Raw genomic sequence first — 24,027 nt, forward strand, 5'->3', positions numbered from 1 at the left:
GAAAGGGGCATGAGGGCATGTTTGGGGTGTGGATATGTTCTGTGTCTTGTTTTTAAAGGCAGTTACTCAATGACTGCAACTCACAGGAAAGAAACACTTAAAATCTGTGTATTTTATTTTATGTTAATTATACCTCATATTTTCAATGTACAAAAGAATATACAGTATTTCAAAATTATTTTAGTGATATGTCAGCAAAAAGCCTTGATAATCATTGTTCTAGGCATACATGAAACTAATCTCTTGTTTTTTCCAAGAATCTTACTTTTCTTTTTGGTTTCTCAGAACCATGCAGCTTGACTACAAGGAAAAGCGATTCATAACATCATGTTAGTTTTTTTTTTTTTATTGTTAGCTTTAGTGTTTTTCTTGTAGCTGCCAAGGATTTTATGCTTAAGAACATTTTCTAATAGAATAGGAAAGAAAGGTAGGGAGTAAAATCCACCAGGGAAAACGTTATTCTTCAGATAATTTAGTGAATGAATATATTTTTGTTTGTCTTTGTAATTGTTCCTGCCTAAGGACTTCTTTTTTGGATGAGGAATATGGAGCCCCCAGATCTAGAGATTCACTCTCAAATTTATATGAATTTAGAAGGCAAAAAATATCCTGGCACATAGACGTTTGCATGAATAACTAAGTGGATGCAGGGAGGAGGGGGGGTCACACTGACTGGAGATGCTCAATACTGATGGTTTTATCCCTGACCTGGCCCTGGTTATCATTTCTCTGCAACTTGCCGATTCAGCTATGCCATAAAAACCTTAATAACCAGCTGAATCTTCTTGCAAAGAAGGCATAAAATCCCAGGCTTCTTTAATCTTCAGGCACAGCGAAAACAAGTGACAAGGTGGCCTGTCCTTCCATGAATGATAGTCCTGGTGCCTGGTCTTTTCTCACATGTGCTGCATGACTTCAAGACATTTTGTCAGCTCTCCGTGCTTTCTATAGCTCTCTGTTCTGAAAGGCCATCTGTGTGTTCCTCTGGGCTTTCAGAACTGTGAGCCAGATCCAAGAGTTTCACTGAGCTACAGGGATCAAGAAATTTGCATTTTACCTTTACTTGTAGATCTTTGTGACAATTGGAACTGAAATGGTTCTTTGGCAATCTGGGACATCAAGTCCTTCATTGTCTTTCTCTTCAGGTATGGCAGTGATGAAAGTCATAAAGACAGAATGGGTTAGTTTAATTTAGAATAGTCCAAATACCCACCTTTCCTCAGGGCCCTATGTTAGAAACACTTTACAGAGTTAAATTTATTTCTTTTTAAAAAATTTATTGTCTAGTTATAGGTGGACACAATATCTTTATTTTATATTTATGTGGTGCTGAGGATCAAACCCAGTGCCTCTCGCATGCTAGACGAGTGCTCTACCACTGAGCCACAACCCCAGCCCCCAGAGTTAAATTTCTTGTACTCAGTAATACTACCATTCACCCTAGGGAGTAACTTTGTCATCAGTGCCAGAATGGAGAGTCCTCAAGTTCATTTTTTTCCCACTTTGATCATTTTTTTTCACTCATATTTCCCAAATTTTCCACTTGTTTCATCATAATCTCCTCCTCCTCCTCCTCCTCCTTCTTCTCTCTCTCTCTCTAGCGCGCGCGCTCTCTCTCTCTCTCTCTCTCTCACCAGGGATTGAACACAGGGATGTTTAGGGCTTTGCTAAGTTGCTGAGGCTGGCTTTGAACTCACAATCCTCCTGGCTCAGCCTCCCAAGCCACTGGGATTACAGGCATGCACCACTGTGCCTGGCAGCAGCTTCTACTCTTATTTCACTTCTTTACTGCTGGGCTACTGCCTCATTCAAAACCCACACATTATTGTGTGTGAAACAAGGCATGTGCTGGCTCCCTTGCTAGGATTTCTGAGTGGGATTACTGTCTTCTTTGGTTCTTCTCCTGAATTTGGAATGTACCTCTGTACTTTGCTTCAATTGGTCTTGATCTGGAATATCCATGCCATGACCTTGGGATGCTGGTGACAAGATTCTTTCTTAGCTGATCCAAGAGCTATTTGGATGCTTCATAGAGGAACTCTGACATCCAAGTGGGTTTTCCTCACAGGTTGCCAGTGCAATACTGTATGCCGTAGGCTGCTTCTGCTGAGCATCAGCTGCTTCTCCACTTATCCACTGGCATAGCACTGCAGGACCACTCCATCAGGGACAGTTTGTCATTGTACCTGCTGCCTGCCAAACCTTCAAAATGGCAGGTTTGATTGCACCTATTGTACACATTAAATCAATCTAATGGATTTTCTCAGGAGAACCTGCAAGCACTATCAGATGTTGAACACTGGGCAGAAGTGGAAAACGATGCCATTTGATGCTGAAGAAGAAATTGCAGTCAGTTGATCAAAACTTATAACTGCTCCCTGGGTTGCGCCTTGATGAATTTAGAGGGTGTCAGTCACGGGTCCCAAGGTCTCAATAGTATTTTGAAAGTGTGTGTGGCTGAGAATTTTGAAGAGATACTTTTCCCCTGAAACAATCTATATGCTTTCATGTGCTGGATTGAATAGTGTTTCCCCCAGTCACCAAAAAAGTTCACATCCATTTGGCACCTTGAAATGTGATCTTATTTGGAAATAGTATCTTTGCAATTATAATTAGTGAAGATAAGGCCATACTGGATTCATGTGGGGCCCTAATCTAATGACTTTTGTCCTTTTGAGGACAGGAGAAGACACAAAGATGCATAGAGTAAGAAGGTCATGGGACAATAGAGGCAGATATTGGAGTGAATCATCTGCAAGTCCCACATAATGAAAGGAATCATAGGATTGTGGTTCAGTATGGTGATTCTGAACCCAGATTACCTTAGTTTATTTTCTTGACACTTCTACTCACTAGCTGTGTGACCTTGAGCAACTTACCCCACTGCTCTGTGCCCGTTTTCCTGAACTGTAAAGCATGAATTAGATGAATTAATAGTGTTAAGGGTTTATAAGTGTTTGTTTTATGAAAGAAAATGTCCATCAGGTTAAAATGGGCATGTGGAAATGGGAATGTTTACATGGAGGAGGATTAGACCATGGGCTGAACCTTCAGGAATTGGGTGAGGCTGACCAAAGGTTGCCCAGTTGGGAGCAATAGGGTGAGTAAAGGCTTGCTTGGGGCATAAGGGAAAGAGGAGGTAAGACTCTATTACTGCAGGGCTTGCCAACATTTTCTACTTGATGGCCAGCATTAAAACCTATAATATTTAGACACACATGGGGTCAGTGAGGCTGCTTGCAGCTGGACCTTGGAAATCACTGTCCAAGTTCTGAAGAGCCCAGGGATGGCAATACCTTAGTACATTTGTAACTTGTTCCCAGTCCTGAGGAGGAGGAGCTCAGGCTTTGAGCAGTTTCTCCAACTCTATAGTATATGAAAGGCAGATTCTGACTCAGTAGGTCTGGAATGGGGCCCAAGCACCTGCATTTCTAACAAGCAGGGGGTTTGCAGGCTTCTGGTCTAAAGACCACACTTTGGATCAAAATCTTTCATACTTAGAATGTGGTTCATGAGCCAGCAACCTTAGCACCACCTGGGAGTTTGTTAGAAACATTATATCTTAGGTTCCCCCATCCTCAAACCTACTGAATCAGAATCTGCATTTAAATGAGGTCCTCAGCTGAGAGAAATGCACATTAACATTTGAGGCATGCTGGCTTAGAAGACTAGGTAACCCAGCTTGCTAAAGAGTGATGATCTAACCATCTCTGTTCTTAGACCCAGCTATGCATAAGATTCCTGCAGCGAACTTTTAAACATCCAAACGCCCAGGCCAAAGCAACTTAATGAAACAAAAATCTCTGCAAGTGGGACTCTGGGAAAGCAGTATTATTTTTTAAACTTTCCAGTTAATTTTAATGTACAACCAAGGCTGAGACCCTCTGGGCTAGGGAAGAACCTCTAAGCAGGGCCAGAGAGACCGAGGACATGCAGACTTCTTGATAGGGATTAGACCCTTTTGTTGAGCCTAAGCAGAGCATAGAAATTAAGTGCATGGACCCTGAAGCAATGAGGGTCTTCCTGGGTTCAAACCCTGCTTTGTGCCCCTTACTAGCTGTGTGATGTCAGGAAAGAAAGGTACTTAACCTCTCTTTGCCTACATTTTCTTTAAACTGGGATGGCAATAATAGTAACTGTCCCATAGAATGCTTACTCAATTACATTGAGTTAAAATGTAAAGGTACCCATTACATGCTTGACATATAGTGAGTTCAACATCAGCATTTGTTCATTTAAATACATATCTTATTCTTTCTTTTGCCGGATTATAGAGGGTTTCTCACTTTCCTGTCACCCTATACTATCGTCAGTGCTAGGTTTTTGGGCAGCAATCACACCTCCAATTAGGTGCTTAATCAATATTTTAGGGAATGCATGACTGAATGGCTACAATGCCCCCTTGTGTATTCAGTGAGAAGAAATAACAAAATATACAGTTGGATCTTGACACTAGGATAGTGTCAAAAATGCCAGGGTAGACGGGTTGCTGTGTTTCTAATCTCCTGCATACCTGATGCACGACTTCCATACTTACATTTAAACCAAGGATGGGAAATAGTGAATGGGATAAAATCCTCCGAATGCCAGTTTAGATGGGTTTCCCCTCTACCTGAGAAGACACGGGACTTCTGCTAAACTGATGAAGTACCAGGCAAACTAGGATGAGATAATTAGCTACTCAAAAGTCCATTTCATTAAAATACTATTTTTTAAATAAGCACAAGGAGAGGCTCTTGGGGTCCACTCATTTATGTACACATGGTAACAGCTATGGTCCTGGAAGTTCTGTCCTGGTCATGGTGTGTGTGCGCAGGTATGTGCATGCACAAGCAATACTGCATGTATACCTAGAAGGTAGTGTTTGATGTGTCTCATCAAGTGCTCTGTGGTAAGTACTTTATATGCTTAAGAAGAAGCATTGGATGGCCTGGTTGAAATCTTGGTCAGACCATTTAATAACTTTGTGATACTGGGCTTGTTTCTTGGCCTCTCTGTGCTTTGGTTTCTCTGGCAACAAGATGGGGAGAATAATCATATTCATGTTTCAGAATAGTTAGGAGAATAGATATGAAGCATTTAATAGATTGTTGGACATTTAAGGTTCAACTGATGTTAGAGATTATTATTATTGCTGTCATCATTAACACTACCAGGCAACCTATATCCCTCCTCTGCTTCTTTCCCCTTTTCACCTCCAACCTCTTCTCTTTGCCATGAAGCCTTCTTTTTCTTCTCCATGCTCTCTTTACTCTTCCTTTCAGGATTTTACAGACTGAGCCCCTTGCAAGGGCACCTGGTGGAGGGAGCCCAGGGGGGCCAAAGTCAAAGTCCTTCCACCTAATATAGAGCAGATGCCCCAAAGGGGTGTGTATTCCTAATTCACACAAAGATCAGACAAGCTGCAATGGATAGTTGTCAATGGTCTAGGGAAGAATAAGGGTTCAGTGACTATATTTCATAAGGGTTTAGTGACTATTTCATATCTCAATGCTTTCAGGTCTTCTAGATGCCCAGGTAATGCTAACCTCAAACATTCTTCACTTCCTTTAAGACATCTCTACAGATTAAAGATGGAGGCATCTTTCCAAAAAGACTAGTAAATGAGACTTTTTTTAGTTTATGAATGCCATGTTTTTCAATATGAAGCCAAGCTTACCCAACCTTGGAACAGTATGTGCAGCTTTTAAAAATTAAACATTTTTCAACACCTACAATAATAATAATATGAACTATAACTAGTTAAGTCCAGCCAGTTTAGCTGACCCAAAGATCCAAAGCAAGCCCAACAGAGATGAACAGAGTCCTCAGTGCCCCCTCAGACACATGAACTGCTTTATGTCATATGCCACTACAGTGTTATGAATTTATGATAAACAGCACTAAGAGGAAGACAGAAAATGAATACAACCTACTTTTCTCCTTTGATTGGTAGACCAGAGTCAAGAGATAGATGGCAGTGGATGTGCACTTCAGAAAATGTGGTAAATTCTGTCCCTATGACCTTATAATTGGATGAGACAGGGAATCATAAGGCAGTCTCTATTAGAGCTATTATTAATGTTTGAAGAATGATCAATAATGCTAAGTAATATAGGTATCTTTTTAGAGCAGTAAGTTGTTTCTTGATTTTATCCCGTTCACTATTCCCCATCCTTGGTTTAAATGTAAGTAAGGAAGTCATGCATCAGATATGCAGGAGATCAGAAACACAGCAAATACTTTTAATGGAAAGTAGGAATACAAAAATATCACTACTCTTGGGCTGGGGATGTGGCTCAAACAGTAGCGCGCTTGCCTGGCATGCATCCGGCCCGGGTTCGATCCTCAGCACCACATACAAACAAAGATGTTGTGTCCACCAAAAACTGAAAAATAAATGTTAAAATTCTCTCTCTCTCTCTTAAAAAAAATCACTACTCTGGATATAGTGGATGAAATGTAACCAGATGAAATTAATGTAGATAAAAGTAATTCTTGTGCAAGGTCCAAAGAAAACTTGACCCAAACGTGTACAAATTAATATATTATGTATTACTAGGTTGTTTATTATATAATTAACATTATACATCAATTAGCATATTACATTAAAGGATATAATATTATGTAGTATAATTAATGTTACATATTAATTGATATATTACATAATTATATAATGATCAATAGAATAATATGTAATGTGTCACACTGACCATATTATAATTTTGCATCTCTACACCCAGGAATTCTACTTCTAGGAATTTAGAGAAAATTTGTATGTGTGAGTAGGTGGAGCGGGAGTGATGAAGACAGCCTAGATGTAAAGTCAGCACAGAACTAATAATAATATTAAGAAATTGGAAAGCAGCCTAAATATATGTCAGTAGGGATTGGTAACTAAATCATGGTAAATGTCAACAAAGGAAAATGAGGCAATCTTTTAAAACTGTGCTATTCCAACAGTGTTTCTCAAACTGGGATCTGAAAACATCATATATTAGAATCCTCTGGGATGCTAGATATACTTACAGGTTTCTGGGCCTTACCCAGAATACTGAATCAGGGATTCTGGAGGAGGGTACAGGGAAATACATTTTTAACAAGTACCCTCAAATAATTCTGATACCCACTCAAAATTTAAGAATTACTATAAAAATAACATTTAATAACATAGGAAAATGTTCATGGCATAGTGACAAAACAAGTTTAAAACAGGATTATCTCTTTTGTATAAAAACATATTTGTGTAGAAGAAATTACAAAAAACAAGGCCAAAATGATAACCATGGTTACCCTAATACGTTGCATTAATGGAAGCAAATATTCCAGAAATACGGAATAGTTTCACATAATTCGGTGTTTGTCATACCTGTAATATTCCATTGAGAAGGTAAAATCTACTTAGATTTAAACAGTATTGAATGTAAGGAGAATGGGAATATGAGTCAAAGATGAATCAAAAATTTGGAAGAATAGTGATGTATTAATAGCACAAAGAAATTAGAGAGAATCCAATTTCGGGAAGAAAGAGGAGTTAGTTTTGAACATGGAAGGTCTGAGGTATTGAGGCACATATACTGGGAAACAACCAAAGAGCAGTTGGGATTCTGGAATTCAAGAAATTAAGTGGGGCTAGAGAAACAAGTTGAAAGATACTGAAGTTATAGGAATAGGTTAAATAAAAGAGAAAGAAAAAAGACAAAGAGAAGGTAGCCAAGGTCAACTCTCTAGAAAATGCCTTTTATTAGTGGAAGTGAAAGGGAAAAACACTTCAGTATGGAAATGAGCCTGATAGAGGAAGAAGCAGTAAGATGTCACCAACCATCCCCAAAGAGTTTTAAAGAGGAGGAGAAGGTCAAAGAGGATGCAAACTAAGATTTAGTCACTGGATTGGACAAATATATCAGTGGGGACCTTCCACAGAGGAATCAGGCATCTGTAGCCAGGTGGCAAGGAGTTAAGGAGTAATAAAATTGTGAGGAACACCAAAGTGCCAGTGCAGACGTTGCTGCATTTTGAGGCCACTTAGTGGCCTCTCTCGTTGCAAAGAAATGACTGTATGGTTTTCATCCTTTTGCAAGATGGAACTGGGACAATTTTTCTCCAGTGTTCTTTCCCCAGGGAAACTGAATTGGAATTTGTGTTCTTCCTCCTTCTATGGAACTTTAAATGTCCCTGTACAGTATAGTAGTTCTCCTTTATCCATGGGAAATATAGTCCAAGACCCACCCTAGTGAATGCTTGACACCCATGATGATACCAAACCATATATCCAAGCACTGTGATACTGCACCAGTTGATCTGATAACTGAGATGACTGCTAAATGACTAGCAGGCAGTAGCATATAAGATGTGGATATGCTTGACAAAGAGATGACTGACATCCTAAATGGAATAGGATGGTATGATATTTCATCATGTTACTCAGAATGGAATGCAATTTAAAGCTTATGAATAGTTTATTTCTGGAATTTTTTATTTAATATTTTTGTACTGCATTTGACTGTAATGAATGGAAATCATGGAAAGTGAATATACCAATAAGGGGGGACTGCTATATAAGTTGTTGAGAAATAATTCATATTTCCCCTTCCTGGATTCTTTTGTTTTCTTCCTCCACTCTGCTTTCTTGCCACACAAAAGTTTGGAGTTAGACAAAGTGTAGAAGCCACCTACAAAACATTTTCCTTCCTGGCTTTTGGACGCCTTTGCCTCTCCATGAATTATAATGGTGTCTTAGACAGTGGGGGAGGGGGGGAGGGAGAGAGAGAGAGAGAGAGAGAGAGAGAGAGAGAGAGAGAGAGAATATACTTTCGAGGAAAACAAGAAGGGCATAAGACACACAAATCTAAGAGCCCACAGAGCCACAGGTGCCTGTATTTTGCATTCACAAGAGGAGGTGGGTTTCAGACAACTGAGTTGAAGAAAGGAGGCTGGATCATGATATAGGCTCCCAGAATTTAGGGCTTCCTCAGCTCCCTGCACAGACAGTATAGCCTTGTAGAATCTGAAGGACTGAAGGGATACTCTGGGATGGCTCTGTGACATATCAGCGATAGTTCTGGACTGCCCAAGATCCAGAAGGCCGTCCTGATGTCTTAGCACTGCCTGAAACCCAGATCCTTGGCACACGCCAGGGAGTGAGAGAAAGAGCCCAAGAATATCTGTGGTTGAATTTCCCACCAGCTTGGCAGGATTGGGGTTGGGCTTTATTGAGAATAAAGAGATGTAGTGTTTCTTTCTCACTGGAGTTTACAGATTGAAACTTGTGTCTGCTGTACTAGATGAAGTCAGGCTCCTATTTTTGAGCAAGATGAATACCTTATTCACCTGGAAAGAAAACCATGGGGTAGAACAAGTATGTCTAGATGATGAGACAATTAGTATGTAGCTAGTAATACAAATATGTAATACATAGGTAGGTAGCTAGTAATACAAATCCTCATAGGATGGATAGAAATGGGTATTTTAGAAAGTGACTCCATTGTTTGCAAAATGAGTTCTAATTCATCACTACTGTATAAATTTCCTGCATCCCTGGCCAAAGTATTTCATCTCCCTGGGCCTCAGTTTACCAATAAGAAAAATGAAAATATTGGATCAAGTGAATATCAAAGCTCTCCTGCATTTTAAGACCCTTTGGTTTTGTTCTCTCCTTTCTCATGGTGAATTGAGTTTATTTCTTAAAAATGAGGTGGATTAAGTAGCCTCATTGCCTCTGAGCTATAGTCAGCTTGGCCTAGCACATGCAAGAAAGCAGCATTACTGAGTAGGCTTTAAGTGTGCATTTTGGTCTGCATAGATCCAGGATTTCAGACAAAGTGCATCAGTTCATGCAGATTTAATTGAGGGGGGCAGAGGGTGATGAAACCAAGTTTGCTCTTTAAGCCCCGGCCATCCAGTGAAGATGGGTTTGCATACTAGTCTCAGAGGGCTAATTTATCACTCTAGAGAGCAATTTCTCATTAACACAATGTCAATACTGCTGGGGATTAACTCGACCACCTTTGGAAGAGGTTAAATTACCTTTTAATCAGCATATGGAAGAATAAAGCTTCTGTTCCATCATGGCATAACAGCCTTGCTAATTTGACATCTTATAAAAGCCAAGGCAATTCTAACTATACCTGTGTGCTGTGACCGGCATCATTTCCAGAGAGACTGAAGACAGGAAGAAGGGTTTGTGTGGCTGTTATCCAAACTGGCATAATTGATGTGGGTGCAGTGGGTTACAGTTAATGGTCTGTGTTTAATTATGGAGGCAGTGACACAAGGCCTCAAGGATGAGAAGGCACTAACCAGATGATGTAGCACTTTCTCAGTTATGAGTTCTCTGAGTGACTGGATAGAGTCAGAACAATAGCATGGTGGCCTCATTTCCTTGTTTCTCCTGGGATTTGAGCCTGGTCCCCAAGAGGCACAGGGCTATACTTACACGATGTGCCCCAACTCATACTGACAAGGTCTCCTGAGAATAGTCATACAGTCTCCAGATAAAAGTTTTTTAAAAATCTACTACTCTGAAAATCCATTTCCCATTTAAGCAAGGATAATTTACATTGATATATGTCCACAATTCATCAGCCACTTTGGAAAGATGGGATTTTCATCTTGCTTTATTCTCTAAAACAATAAAACAAACAACTTTTTATCCACTAACTTGAAAAGTAATAACAATAACTATTGCAGAACTGCACATTACCATACCACATCCATTCTCAACTTTTGACAATAGAGCCTTAAGGTTTTAGTGGGATACATGGCTGTCCAGCTACAGACTACATTTCCCAGCCTACATAGCACCAATGAGAGACCACGTGACTAAATTTTAACCAATAAGAAGGGAGTAAAAGTGATGTGTCTAATGTCCAGTTCATATTCTTAAAGGGAGCTGCTCATCCTCCACTTATTGTTTTTCTGTCTTGTGGGTAAGAATGAGGCTATGGTAGGTGGTAGTTCAGTTTCAATCTTCAAGTTAAGAAAGACACCTCATGGAATGATGGGAGCAATAACAAAGAAGTAATCTGGGTCCTTAGGTGACCTCTGGGAGGAAGTTTATCCTGACCCTATCAACTGCCTTCAAACTTGGACTTTTACCTAACTGGATCTTCTGTTTGGTTTAAGCTACTGTTATTTTATTCCCTAATAAAATAAATCATGATTTATATCAGCAAAGCACCTTCCAGTTGGAAAAAAACACTTTATTTCACAAGTTTTATCATCTAACTGCACAAGACAAACAGGTGAAACAGGCAGAGAGGGGAGTGGTTAGAGCATCTTTCTGTTAGGAGACAAATGGAGGCTTAGAGAAGACCTGCACCTATCCAGATATGAAGCCACAGCATGAACCCAGGTCTTTGGACTCCTAATCCAGTGCTCCTTTTACTATAATATTGCCTTTCCTTCCTTAGGAACCTCAAGATACAGACACTAAGAGAAGGAAATTCCTACTCACTGAAACTCATAACTCTTGCTGTTTTGATTGCTTAAGCATCTCATCCCCTTCTAGCTCTTCTCTCCTGCTTTCTACCTTTCACAGAACCCCCAAACCCAACAAAACAAAGAGGCCCCATAAGGCAGTTTTCTTTTTTTATAAAAAGTTGATGGCATTGCTTAAAATGAGAAGAGTGTGGGATCAGGGAGAGGGTGCATGTGCAGTAGGAGAAATATTTTATCAATGACATTGTTTAGAATGGCCAGAACATTGGGGTAATAAAAAGCAGAGCGACTTTTAGTCAGTTTTATTATTGTTTTTAAATTCTCTACAGTCAATGAACCCCTTATTGTATATACCCCTCTTTTGCCTGCACCCAGGACCATTTCTATCACCCCCTGAGAATACCGCAACATAATGGTTATGAAAGGAAAAAAAACTATGAAATACAAAATTCAGTTAACTTTTGTCTTGCTCTCTTTAATATGAATACATATCCAGGAAATGGCTGGCATGTTTGTACCTTTGTACCGAATGCTGCCTGTTCCATTTAAAAGAGCTTCTTTAAAGAAGAGGAAAGAATGTCTGTTTCCTTGGGTTTTTCCTTTCCTTTCTCTTATCTCCATAGTTACAAGAGTTGGTTCTGTGACTTTTTTTTTTAAGCTGGCATCTTGCCCAACTCAAATTGATTATAAAGGTTGGGAGGGACAGTTGAGATCTGCGGCATGATTCCCGGGCAAGTTGGCTGTTTGGAAAGATAGCATTGACAGCTGAGATAGCCTGCAGATGGGAAGGCAAGTCTGGAGATTCCGTGTTTTATTATGGAGCTGATGAATGACTCACTAGTTTGGGTTCTTCCTCGGTGGAGCACAGAAAGATAAGTGCTTGGAAGAAATCAGCAAATCAGTTCTTTCCTCAAAGGCTTTATGGTAGGGTTGCCAGATTAAATAGAGGACACCAGTTAAATTTGCATTTCAGATAAACAACAAAATTTTTTTAAAGTGTGCCCCCAAATCTTGAATGGAATATACTTACAATAAAAACACGGATGCCTGGTTGTATTTGCATTTCACATAAACAAGGAATAATTTTTTGGTGTAAGTGTATCCCATGAAATATTTGGGACATACTTTTATTTCAATGTTATTCATTGTTTATCTGAAATGCAAACTTTAACAGGGAATCTTATATTTTTCATTTATAAATTTGGCAGCCCTACTTACAGAAAACTCGCAAGATTTCATGAAATGGTCTCTTTTAATTCAGGAGCCGCCAATCTTGCTTTTCTCTTAAAGGATTATGTAGGCTGTGGAATTTTATTTATTGGTGGGTAAGGGTAGACAGAGAAGATTAGGTAAATGAAATTGGACTGGAAGAGAGTAGAGTGCAGTCTGAATGCTGCTCTGCCAACCGCTGACTGGCTGAACTTGAACAAGACCCTTCACCTGCCTGAGACTTAGCTTCTTAAAAGGAGGGGATTAAATGGTCTAATATGATTCTGTAGTCTTATGTTCTTCCTACATTACTAATATTTTGATGGAATTCATATTCCCTTAGATGATATACATTGGCACTGTCCCAAAGAAGTAAAATGCAAGCCACATGTATAATTTTAAAATTTCTAGTAGCTACATTATAGAAGTACAAAGAAACAGGTGAAATTAATTTTAATAATATGGCTTATTTAATTATATTAACATTTCAATATATAATCAATATGAAATTATTCATGAGATAGTTTACATTCTTTTTTGCACTGAGTCTTCAAAATCTGGTGTTTATCCTTATAATACATCTCAATTTGGGCCAGTAACATTTCAAGTACCAATAGCGACATGTGGCTCAATAGATACCATATTGGACAGCATAGGAGTAGGCTAAATTGGTAGATAAACAGATAAATATATAAATAAATACATTTTTGAATACTAGGTAAACTCAAGAAAGAGAGATCTATGGAGGATTATGGAGAGAACTTAAGACTATTATGGAACATACTTAAAGGCTTTTAAATATTAATATATAGTTGATTCTTATTTACAGAGTCTGTATTTGTGAATTTTCTTACTTCCTAAAATTATTTGTAATACCAAAACCTATACTGGTCATTCATGAGCATGCACATGTGCAGAGCTCTTGAAAAATTCAATTGTTCAATGCACACATTCCTAGCTGAGGTCAACCAAGGTTTTACTCTGTCTTCTTGTTTTACTTCTTGGAGTATGAACAAGTGTCCTTCTTGTGATCTATTTAGTGCCACATTTTTGCTTTTTGTTGTTGATTTCACCATTTAAAATGGCCTCCCAAACAAGTTCTGTAGTGTTGTCTAGTGTCCCTAAATACAAGAAAGCTGTGATGTGTCTGATGGGGAAGCCCATGTGTTAGGTAACTTTCCTCCAGGCCAGAGTTAGAGCTGTAAGCTATGAGTTCAATGTTATTAAGTCAATAATATGTATTAAATAAGGCATCTTCAAACATAAACACATATAAAACAAGGTTATTTATGATTCCAAGATGTTGTGACCAGAAGCTCCAGTTAGAGATTGTAACTCAATGTTTGCCAAGTCATTGTTGTTGGTCATTTTATGGAACATAGCTAATACTAATAATGAAGATCAATTGTGCTTTATTTTTAGAACAATTTTACAGAAAATTTGAGCAGATACTACAAAAAGTTTCCATACATTCCTTGTATACAGTTTCTTCTCTTATGGACACCTTACATTAGTATGGTACATTTGTTACAATGAGTGAATCTATATCAATACATCGTTATAATTAGCTAAAGCCCATAGTACATTCAGATTTTCTTGGCTTTTACTTAATGTCATTTTCTGGATATCAGGGCACCACCTCATATTTAGTTGTCATGTCTTCTTATGCTCAACTTGGCTGTGGCAACTTCTGACTTTCCTTGTTTTTGATGACCTTGATAGTTTCAAGGAGTACTGGTCAAGTATATCATAGGCTAACCCTCTATTGCAATTTGGTGTTTTTTTTCATGCTTAGACTGGGCTTATGGGTTTGTGGGGGGAATATCACAGAGGAAAGTGCTATTTTTATCATATCATATCAGAGGTACATACCAGCAACATGATTTATGACTGTTGATAATTGGCCTTGGTCACTTGGCCAAAGAAGTGTTTGTCAGCTTTCTCCACTGCAAAGTTTCTTTTTCCTCCCTTCTTTCCCTACTGTGCTCTTAGGAAGGAGGGCAGAGTAGCTACACAATTTATTTGGAATTCTTCTGCGTAGGGTATTTGTCTCTTCTCCCCCATTTATTGAGATATTCAATCATTTACATTAGAGATATTTATTTCACATGTCAGGTTATAATCAAATATTACTTTATTAATTCTGTTGCTCAAAGGCACCTTTGTGCTATATAGCCTTTTCTGTATTTAGAACAAATAAAATAATTATAATCTATTCAGATTCATTCCCAGAAGTTGAATTAATAAGTCAGAAAGTGTTTGAAATTCTTGATGTACATTAATTTCTTAAACATGTGTGCTTCTAATTCAATATGGGCTTGGTGTCAAAAGAGACGCTCCTAAGCTCTCCCCATTCGTAGCTCTGTGAAGTTACCTTTTAGTATTCACTGGAGAAGCAGAAAGGACTACAGATCTGACCCAGAAAGGCAATTGTTTGGTTTTCTTTTTATATTCTGGCATAAATCCAGCTATATCACAGGCAAATCAGAGTCTCAAAGCATTTTAGGCACAATAGCTGACATTTGTTGAAGGCTTCATATGTGCTAGACACAATGTTAACAGTTTTACCTGTATTAAATAAGTGAATCCTCAAAAGACTAAGAGGTAAGTATGATGGTCTTCATTTTACAAATGGAAATACTGAGACACAGAAAAATTTAATAACTTGATCAAGGTCCCCTGGCTTATACATGGTTGAGAAAGGATTTGAACTCTGACAGTCTAGTGCTAGCAGCCATTTTCTCAGTGCCCGCAAGAAAATGTAGTTATATAACATGAAAACTTGATAAAACAGTACTTTCATTGTTTATTATTCCTCTTTCCCAATACTAGCACCATAAAGGATGTTTCCTTATCATATTTTGCATCATTTTAAAAAATGTTTCCATTATAGAAAAACTTGTCTTGTTTAAATGGGTGAGAAGACACTATGAATAAAGGTCACATTCCTATTGAAAAGTTTTCCAAAAGAGAAATTTGCATTCCCATTGACAAAAACTGTATCACAGATACAGGTGATGGTGCAATGTTTTAGCAAATAAGGAAATGCAAGCTGAACCCAGCAATCAAAAACAGGGCTTTCCTTGTTCTGTGAGGACCAACCTTCCTTTGCTATTATAAGGATTCCTGAAAACAATCTTGAAAAAGGTACATGATTCTAAGAAATATTTTCTTATTTATAAAAAGGTCAGTACCTTATCTTTCTGCATATAATGTGTAAGAAGTATACTTCCTATAAAAGAAAGGGATTCTGCAACAGCTGGAAAAAGCAGACATAGTTAAAAAAAAAAAAAAAAAAAAAACAACTAGACTCTGAGAATTGATCCCCTCCTCCATCCCTGCTGTAACTGGATTAGTTACAGCAATACTAGAATCTCAGTATATCAACCCACTAGTCATTTATTTCTCACTAATGTCAAGTTCAGTGCCAGGGCTCTTGTTTAGCTGGTAGTCTTCCACTGCCTCCTGCAGAGGTTCAAGCTCTTTCTATCTTGTTCAAGGCCCTTAGGGTCAAGTAGATGGGGAAAGAAAGAGACTATGCAAAAGTCACTTTTGCTGCTTAAACACCTTAGCTTAGAAGTGCAAAAATGTTTCTACTCACATTTCCCTGGTAATAACCTGTATTCTAATGGCCACCCTTATCAGGGAGTGGTCTGGAAAATGGACCCCTGGCTGGGCAACTGCTCGCCAGTCCCACCTCTATATCATGGAGGTGAAGACAAATCCTAGTGGTCAGCTAGCATCTCTTTACATGAGAATCTAATGGAATTAATTCAAAAATATCAGAATGTTAATTGGAGTGGGAAGGATGGTGGAGGATGTTCATGGAGGAATGGGGTACTGACCCCATACTCTGCTCACATGTGCCACATGTCTACAGGCTGTCACTGGCTACTGACACCAGAAGAGAGCTGTCTTTCCATGCACCAGGCACAGAGATCCTGGAGAAAACAGTCCTGGATGGTGATTGTGAAGTGAGCATAAAATACAAAAGAAAAATTAACATGATATGTAAAACAAATAAATAAGAGAAGATGGGGGAGGTGAGATGGTCTGTTCACAGGCATTGACTTAGTTAAGCAGCAGAAAAACTGCCTGATGGCTGGGGATGTGGCTCAAATGGTAGCATGCTCGCCTGGCATGCGTGCGGCCCGGGTTCGATCCTCAGCACCAGATACACACAAAGATGTTGTGTCTCCCGAAAACTAAAAAATAAATATTCAAATTCTCTCTCTCTCTCTCTCTCTCTCTCTCTCTCTCTCTCTCTCTCTCTTAAAAAAAAAAGAAAAACTGCCCGATGTTTAAACAAAACAAAACAAAAAACCAGATGCTCTCTAGCTGCATGGCCTTGCACATGACTCTTGACCACTCTGGGGGTTAGTTTATGCAAAAATGCTGATGTTGGCCCAATTGTTTCAAAAGTGTCTTCTGTGATCCTATGACCTATGAACTACAGAATGGTAATGAGCACTTCCAGAGCCCCCAGAAAAGCCTCCTGCTATATATCTTGATCTGGCTGGTAGTTACACAGATGTGTTTACTTTGTAAAAATTCACTGAACCGTACACTTATGATTTGTGCACTTGTCTTTATGTATGTTTTCCTCCAATTTAGAAAGTTTACAAAGGAAAGAAAGCCCATCAACCTATCCACCCCCTTTCTAAACATGGAGCCTAACATAATTTTCAAGATCCAATTCAGGCCATGAGACATACACAGGACTTAGATGTCTTTTGCTGAGTGTGACCCCAAACTTCATCCCTTGTACTCACTGTCCCTGGGATGGGGTGGAGACAATGACTTGCTTCAAACACATCTTGACTTTTCTAGAATCCCTGATGCCCAGAGGAATCAAGCCAATGGGAGGAAGAAGCAAGGCCAAATATGACCATAATCTTTAGGCACACTGATGATTTTCATTGATTCTTGGCAGGATCCTGAGGTCTCCTTTTGTGTTGGTCATCTCCCATGTCATACAACCAGCCACACCTGTGGTTCCCTTTGAATGGCCCCTACCTTCAGGTAGTTCCTTACTCAGAGCTTATGCTGCTGCTACCATATGACTTTATCTGTAGGCCACACCAGATTGGGCAGAGATGAACAAGTGTGCAAAGGATAGCAGATCTATAGGTGACCAGAAGCCAAGACGTGGTCTGGAGTAAAAGCTGCACAGAAATATAGGTGATTTGTTTTACAAATACAGAATCAGACAAGAGTTAAGAGTGGAAGAGGAAAGATGCCTAAGAGAAGGCTGATAGCAAAGGCCTTGAGGGGAAGAGCCAGGTGTGGACATAACCATGATCAAGTTTTGAATTAGTAGACAGCAAGAGATTAGCAGATTAGAAGGTGAGGAAGTTGGCTTGCAGGCACAGGTTCAGAAACACAAAGATGAAGACCCTGATCCATAGAAATGGCAGAACCCAGAAACAGTCACCATAGAGCCCTTTGCTGGCAATAAAGCATTCCCACAACTCCAGTCGAGTTCCTGTGAGCTTACCTCACTGCCATTCCTGCTTTTCCTTTTAGATATAAACATAAGGTCATGATCCTGACACCTTTATTTAACCTCTGAGTTTCCTCATCCATAAAATGGGGTTAATAATAATGCCCACTTCTTAACACTTTGTGGAAATTAAATAAATCAGTACATGTAAAACACCTAGAACAGTGCCTCTCATATCCTGTATGTGCAATCAATCTTTGTTGTATAATGTATCCATGTATACATTGTATGATAATCTGATCAGGGCAATTAGCATATATCTCACTTCCTACACTTAACATTTCTTTGTAGTGAGAACATTCAGAATCTTCTCTTCTAGCTTTTTAAAAATATTCAACACATTATTATTAATTATGCAGTCATAAAAAGAATGTAATCCTGTCATTTATAACAACATGGACAAAACTAGAGGACACTGTGTTAAGTGAAATAAGCCAGGCACAGGACAAATATATCATGTGCTCTTAAACTTATAAGACCTAAGAAACCAGAGTAACTAGGGCTAGAGTTGTGGGTCAGTGGTAGAGCACTTGCCTGGCATGTGTGAAGCCCTGGGTTTGATCCTCAGCACCGTATATAAATAAATAAATGAATAAAAGATCCATTTACAACTAAAAAATATTTTAAAAAAGAAAGAAACCAGAGTAATTGTCACTTTCAAACAAAAGATTAAAAAAACTTTTAACTGATATATTTTTTTTTGTACTGGGGGTTGTATCCAGGGTGCTCTACCTCTACTGAGCTACATCCTCAGCCCATATATACATATAATATGCATATATATGTGTGTATGTATGTATATGTATATATACATATATGTATAAATATACATATATATGTATGTGTGTATATATATATATATATATATATATAGAGAGAGAGAGAGAGAGAGAGAGAGAGAGAGAGAGAGACAGAGAGACTTGCTAAATTACCTTGGCTGGTCTTGAACTTGCAATCCTCCTGCCTCAGTCTCCAGAGTTTCTGGGATTACAGATAGGTACCACCATGTCTGGCCCTTAACTAATATTTTTAATTCCAAAGCATATAGAATAATATTAATCCTATCTTGGCCTTTTCTCCTCTCATAGCTTCTGAACACTGTCTAGCTTCCTTAGGGTTGTCCTCTAAAAATGGTTGGTCATTTAATTTGTTGGATCTAAATGCCTTCATCACTGTATAGAGGCTGCCTATTGATGTTTTAGGCACTAAAGAGTTTATAGCAAGCAGGAAGCATAGGAACCTTGCAGCAAGGCTGATCTGTGCAATGGAGAGGGGAGACACACTAGAGCTATGGATTTGACCTTAGAATGCAAAAATAACTTTGAAGATATACAGTAAATTGGAATACGTGAGCTCCATTGATGCAGAATTCTAATATATGTCCTTCTCAACTAGAATGTTGTCATCTTGAAGCCTGTCAAAATGCTGAGTTTCCAGGACCTCTGGGAGAAGATAATTGGCTCCTCCAGAAGCCAACCTGGACACAAAGACTCAAGTATATGTAGTTGATTTAAGAGCTGGTCTGAGGAAACACCATAGGGAAGCAGAAAGTGAAACAAGCAAGGGAAGGCAGCCAATAAATGGTGTGATATCAAACCAATTATCACTGTGGGCAACTGGCGTTAATTCCCCAGCACTTCCGGCCTGCCACATGGGAGAGCAGCATAGGCTTCAGGAGCCAGAAAAGGCAAGGAAATGCAGGTTCTGGCAAGCAGAAGTCAGAATGGAATGCACTGAAGTGGTAAGGATGAGGGGATGTAGGCAGAAAGCTGAGAGTGTCTCATAGCAGAGGCCAGGAAGTTGAGGATAGGTTTGCACTTCTAGGGATCAGGCATCTCACAAGCCATACTGACAAGCAGCAATTCTTCATTTTCCAAATCATTTGGGTTGAGACAAATGGGATGGTTCTCCCAAAATGGTAATTGCATTTTCCTGGAAACCAACACGGGTTTGTTTATATGCCACTTGCATGTTGCAGCACAAAGCACATGCAGATCTTGAACATCTTGAAAAAGCAGCAGAGGGACCCAGCACAAGTCTGTTCACAGACCTGCCCAGAGGGTACCAAATGGTATGTTATTTCCTCCTCTCAACTGCATGTCACCAACAAAGGAACCCTACATGCTGCAAGTGGTGCTTTTCAGAGCTCTCGCAGCAGGCTATAGACACGAGATTTATGCCAGTAGAAGGTCTGGCATCCTTTCTGCAATGTGTCAGTGGCACAACGGATGAATACTCAGGATGGGGAAGGTTGCTATTTTAATTTACATGCTATTGCTACCCGTTTTGGCTGGCTTACCCAGAATGCCCCAGATACCTATTTGAATGGGAAGTGTTCCATATTTGTAAGACAGACCATCTTGTGGAAATTGGTGTTTTGTCACTCTCCTGAACAGTGTGAAGTTAGGAAAACGGCTTGTGTGTCTTGTTTGTGTTATAGAATCCTAGCATTTTTTTCTCCCTGTCTTTCTTTCTTATCAGCATTTTTCTCAAGGGAGCTGAGAAAAGCCAAAAGGATCCTTTTCACAATTTTTTTTCAGACCCATTTGACATGAAAAATATAGCCTTCCGTTACATCTTAATTATTGCTTGCAAAAACTATAAGTAGTTTTATGCCATGATTTCTAAATATTATTAAAATTGCTTGGTAGAAATTTGAAAGCTACTAAAAATCACTTATGCTTTTGGGAATTTCTTCTTTTTATTTTTCTCTGGGAATATTGACACATTACGTAAAAATTGGGTCCTTTGTCCTAGACCCAATTTGATAGTCTGATTTGCTTTAGATATTTACTTTTAGAAGACACATTATTTTGCAACATATTTCTATGCATTATTCAGTTGTCACATTTTTCAATTTCATTTTTACACAATGAATTTTGTTTATAGAACACTTAAATTGCCATATATAATATACATGCATATTTAAAATGATAAAGAGAAGCATTCAAAATTCCAACAAGTCTCATAGAATTGCAGTGATTTAATATAATATAATACAATAAAAATGCAATTTATCTCAAGGACATATTTGGAAGAATGCAAAGGTTACTGGTTTCTGACCCTAATTTTCAAGCTACTATCTGATATTTACATTGTATATCATTAAGAAAACACATCTTTTGGGGACTCATTTTACATAAATTATGTGTCTGTATGATTTATTTGGATGATGGGGTATTCAGTCTATATTAGGAATGCCACATAGATCACCCCCATAACAAGAATTCTGGAAGTAAATCAGAGAAAAGAGAGATTGGAGACTCCTTCTGAGACATTCTAAAAAGAATTGATAGCAGACTTTAAGCAATAGGACAGGCTGAACTCATGGCTAACACTAGAAAAAAAAATCCATATCCTCCAGAATTTAAATACATAAAGGAGCTCAAAAGAGGTGATATGATTTGGATGAGTATCTCTCAAAGGTTGATGGCTTGGTCTCCAGGGTAGCACTACTAGGAGGTGATAGAACTTTTAAGAGGTGGGACCTAGTGGGAGGTCCTTAGGTCACTGGGAGAATGCCTTGAAGGGGAGAGTGGGACCCTTGTCTCTCACACTCTTTGCTTCCTGGCTCATAATGTGAGTACTCATTTGAATACATGCTCATACCATGATATGCTGCCTTCCCCACAGGTCCAAACCAATGGGGCAATCCTGTTTTAGTCAGACAGGTTTTGCTGTGACCAAAAGACTTGACAAGAACAATTTTAAGGAGGAAATGTTTATTTGGGTCTCATGGTTTCAGAGGTCTCAATCCACAGATAGCTGACTCTAATCCTCAGGACCTGAGGCAAGGTAGAGCATCATGGAGAAATTGTGTGGTGAAGGAAAACAGCTCAGAACTTGGCACTAGAAAACAAAGGTGAGGGGCTGGGGTTGTTGTTCAGTGGTAGTGTGCTCACCTAGCATGCTTGAGGCACTGGGTTTGATCCTCAGCACCACATAAAAATAAAAAATAAAGATATTGTGTCCACTTAAAACTAAAAAATAAATATTAATAAAAAACAAAAGTGAGGAGGACAGACAGCTCTACTCTCCATGGGCAAAATATATGCCCCAAAGGCATTCAGCCAATGACCTACCTTCTCCAACCACACCCTGCCTACAGTTACCACCCAGTTAATCCCTAACAGGGGATTAGTGTGCTGATTAGGTCATATCTCCATAATTCAATCACTTCACCTCTTAACTTTTTTGCATTGTCTCACACATGAGCTTTTGGGGGACACCTCACATCTGTATGTCTGTATGATTTATTTGGATGATGGGGTATTCTTAAACCTTAAGACTGCCTGATCTTGGTTGTGAACTGCCATGAGCCAAAATAAACATCTCTTTTCTTCATAAGTACTCTGAATATTACATTATAGTGACACAAAACTGATTAATACAAGAGGATAAAGGGAACTCTCCAAGCACTAGATAGGAAGAACGGAAAGAGCAGGGAGGCCCAACAGTGCCATGGGTGACCACGAAGATTTCACACTCAGATTCAGGAACCACAGGATAAGGGCTGGAGGAGTTATTGTTGTTTTTCTTCTTCTTTTTACCTTCTTCATCTTTCTCTTCCTCTTCCTTCAAAAGGCACAAAGGGCTTATTTAGTAGAAAGAAAATACCTCCAGGAAGAACATGAAGCAAGTTGATCTAAGAGAGGAATTCCCTTATTTTGGCATTTTAGGTTTTTATGTCTTGCTTGGGATCCCTATCCCCCACAAAAAGTATTCATTTGGGGCAGCTTCCATGGTTTCCCACCATGGCTTAGTGCTTCAGTGTTCTGCTCATGTTTCAAAATTGGAAAGTCCCTTAGGCTGGATACCTGCATTTCTTATTAGTTTTAAGGAGGTAATATCTGGCCATGGAGGAAGTGATTTATGTGGGGGGAGTTCTTTATGGATAGTTTGACATCATCTCAGGTGGAGTGGGGTGGTCTTTTGTCACTCAGATTGAGTGAGCCCTTTTCTTCATCTCCCTGCTCACTTTTATCTACCTAGTTTAACATTCTTCCCTGAAGGACTAAGAACTCTGAAACCCTTCAGATTTGGGGCATCAGATCACCTCTTTAGCTACTTCCAACTGCATGGGGCGATGATTTCTCAGAGTTTGAGTCCTTGGGAACTGTCAAGGGGTTGCAAAAAGGAGTTACAGGACTCCTTCCTTTAGTCTAAAAGGAGGCATTTGGTGGCTGGTAAGTGCTGTGGAATCTTTGTCCCACATGATCTAATAGAGATCATAATGGCAGCAGGGCCACAGGTACAATAGGTTGAAAGACCCCAGAAAACCCCAGGGATATCTGCATATTGGTGGCAGGTAGGCAGGGAGAAAGAAACTTACTGAGGAGGTTCATCAAACAGAGTGGGATTGAACAGAAATATATCAAGGTTAATGGTCCTCTAAGGGGTAGAGGCCAGGAGAACCATGACCAAGTCTGTTTCTAAGAGAATCAGCCATGGGCTGCCTCTCCCTAAATTGTGATACCTGGTTGTTTGGTTGATGGATGTTATCCTGAACCTGTCTTGATCTGTCCACCTCTTCTTGGAGCATCATGCAGACTCACTACCTGTGCAGTAGTGATCATGTCAAAGACTCACCTGTTCTATAACACCATAGCAGCCAAGAGGTCCACTTGCTGTTGTAGGTCAGTGAGGGCCTTGGCCTTGGTGTCCAAGTTGTCTAAAATCTCAAGGGAGCACCAGCATAGAGTAATAGTCTGCCACATAAGGTTTCAAAAGGGCTAAGCTGGAGACAAGCTTTTGGAGCAACTGGGAGCCTGAGAAGAGCTATAGGGTGACCATGGAATGGTTATAATCTGGGAGGTACAAATTTTGCTTAGAGATTAAAAGCTATATTAGCCAAAGGTTCTAACAGTGTTAACAGCCAGGAGAGGTCAGGCAAGTAA

At 39.2% G+C, this 24,027-nt stretch overlaps 1 pseudogene; it reads right to left on the minus strand.

The window, feature by feature from the left end:
• Positions 1-748: 748 nt before the first annotated feature.
• On the minus strand, positions 749-2,326 carry LOC113188412 (protein Mdm4-like; annotated as a pseudogene).
• Positions 2,327-24,027: the final 21,701 nt, after the last annotated feature.

The sequence above is a fragment of the Urocitellus parryii genome, chromosome X (genome assembly GCF_045843805.1).
Source record: "Urocitellus parryii isolate mUroPar1 chromosome X, mUroPar1.hap1, whole genome shotgun sequence".
NCBI lineage: Eukaryota > Metazoa > Chordata > Mammalia > Rodentia > Sciuridae > Urocitellus > Urocitellus parryii.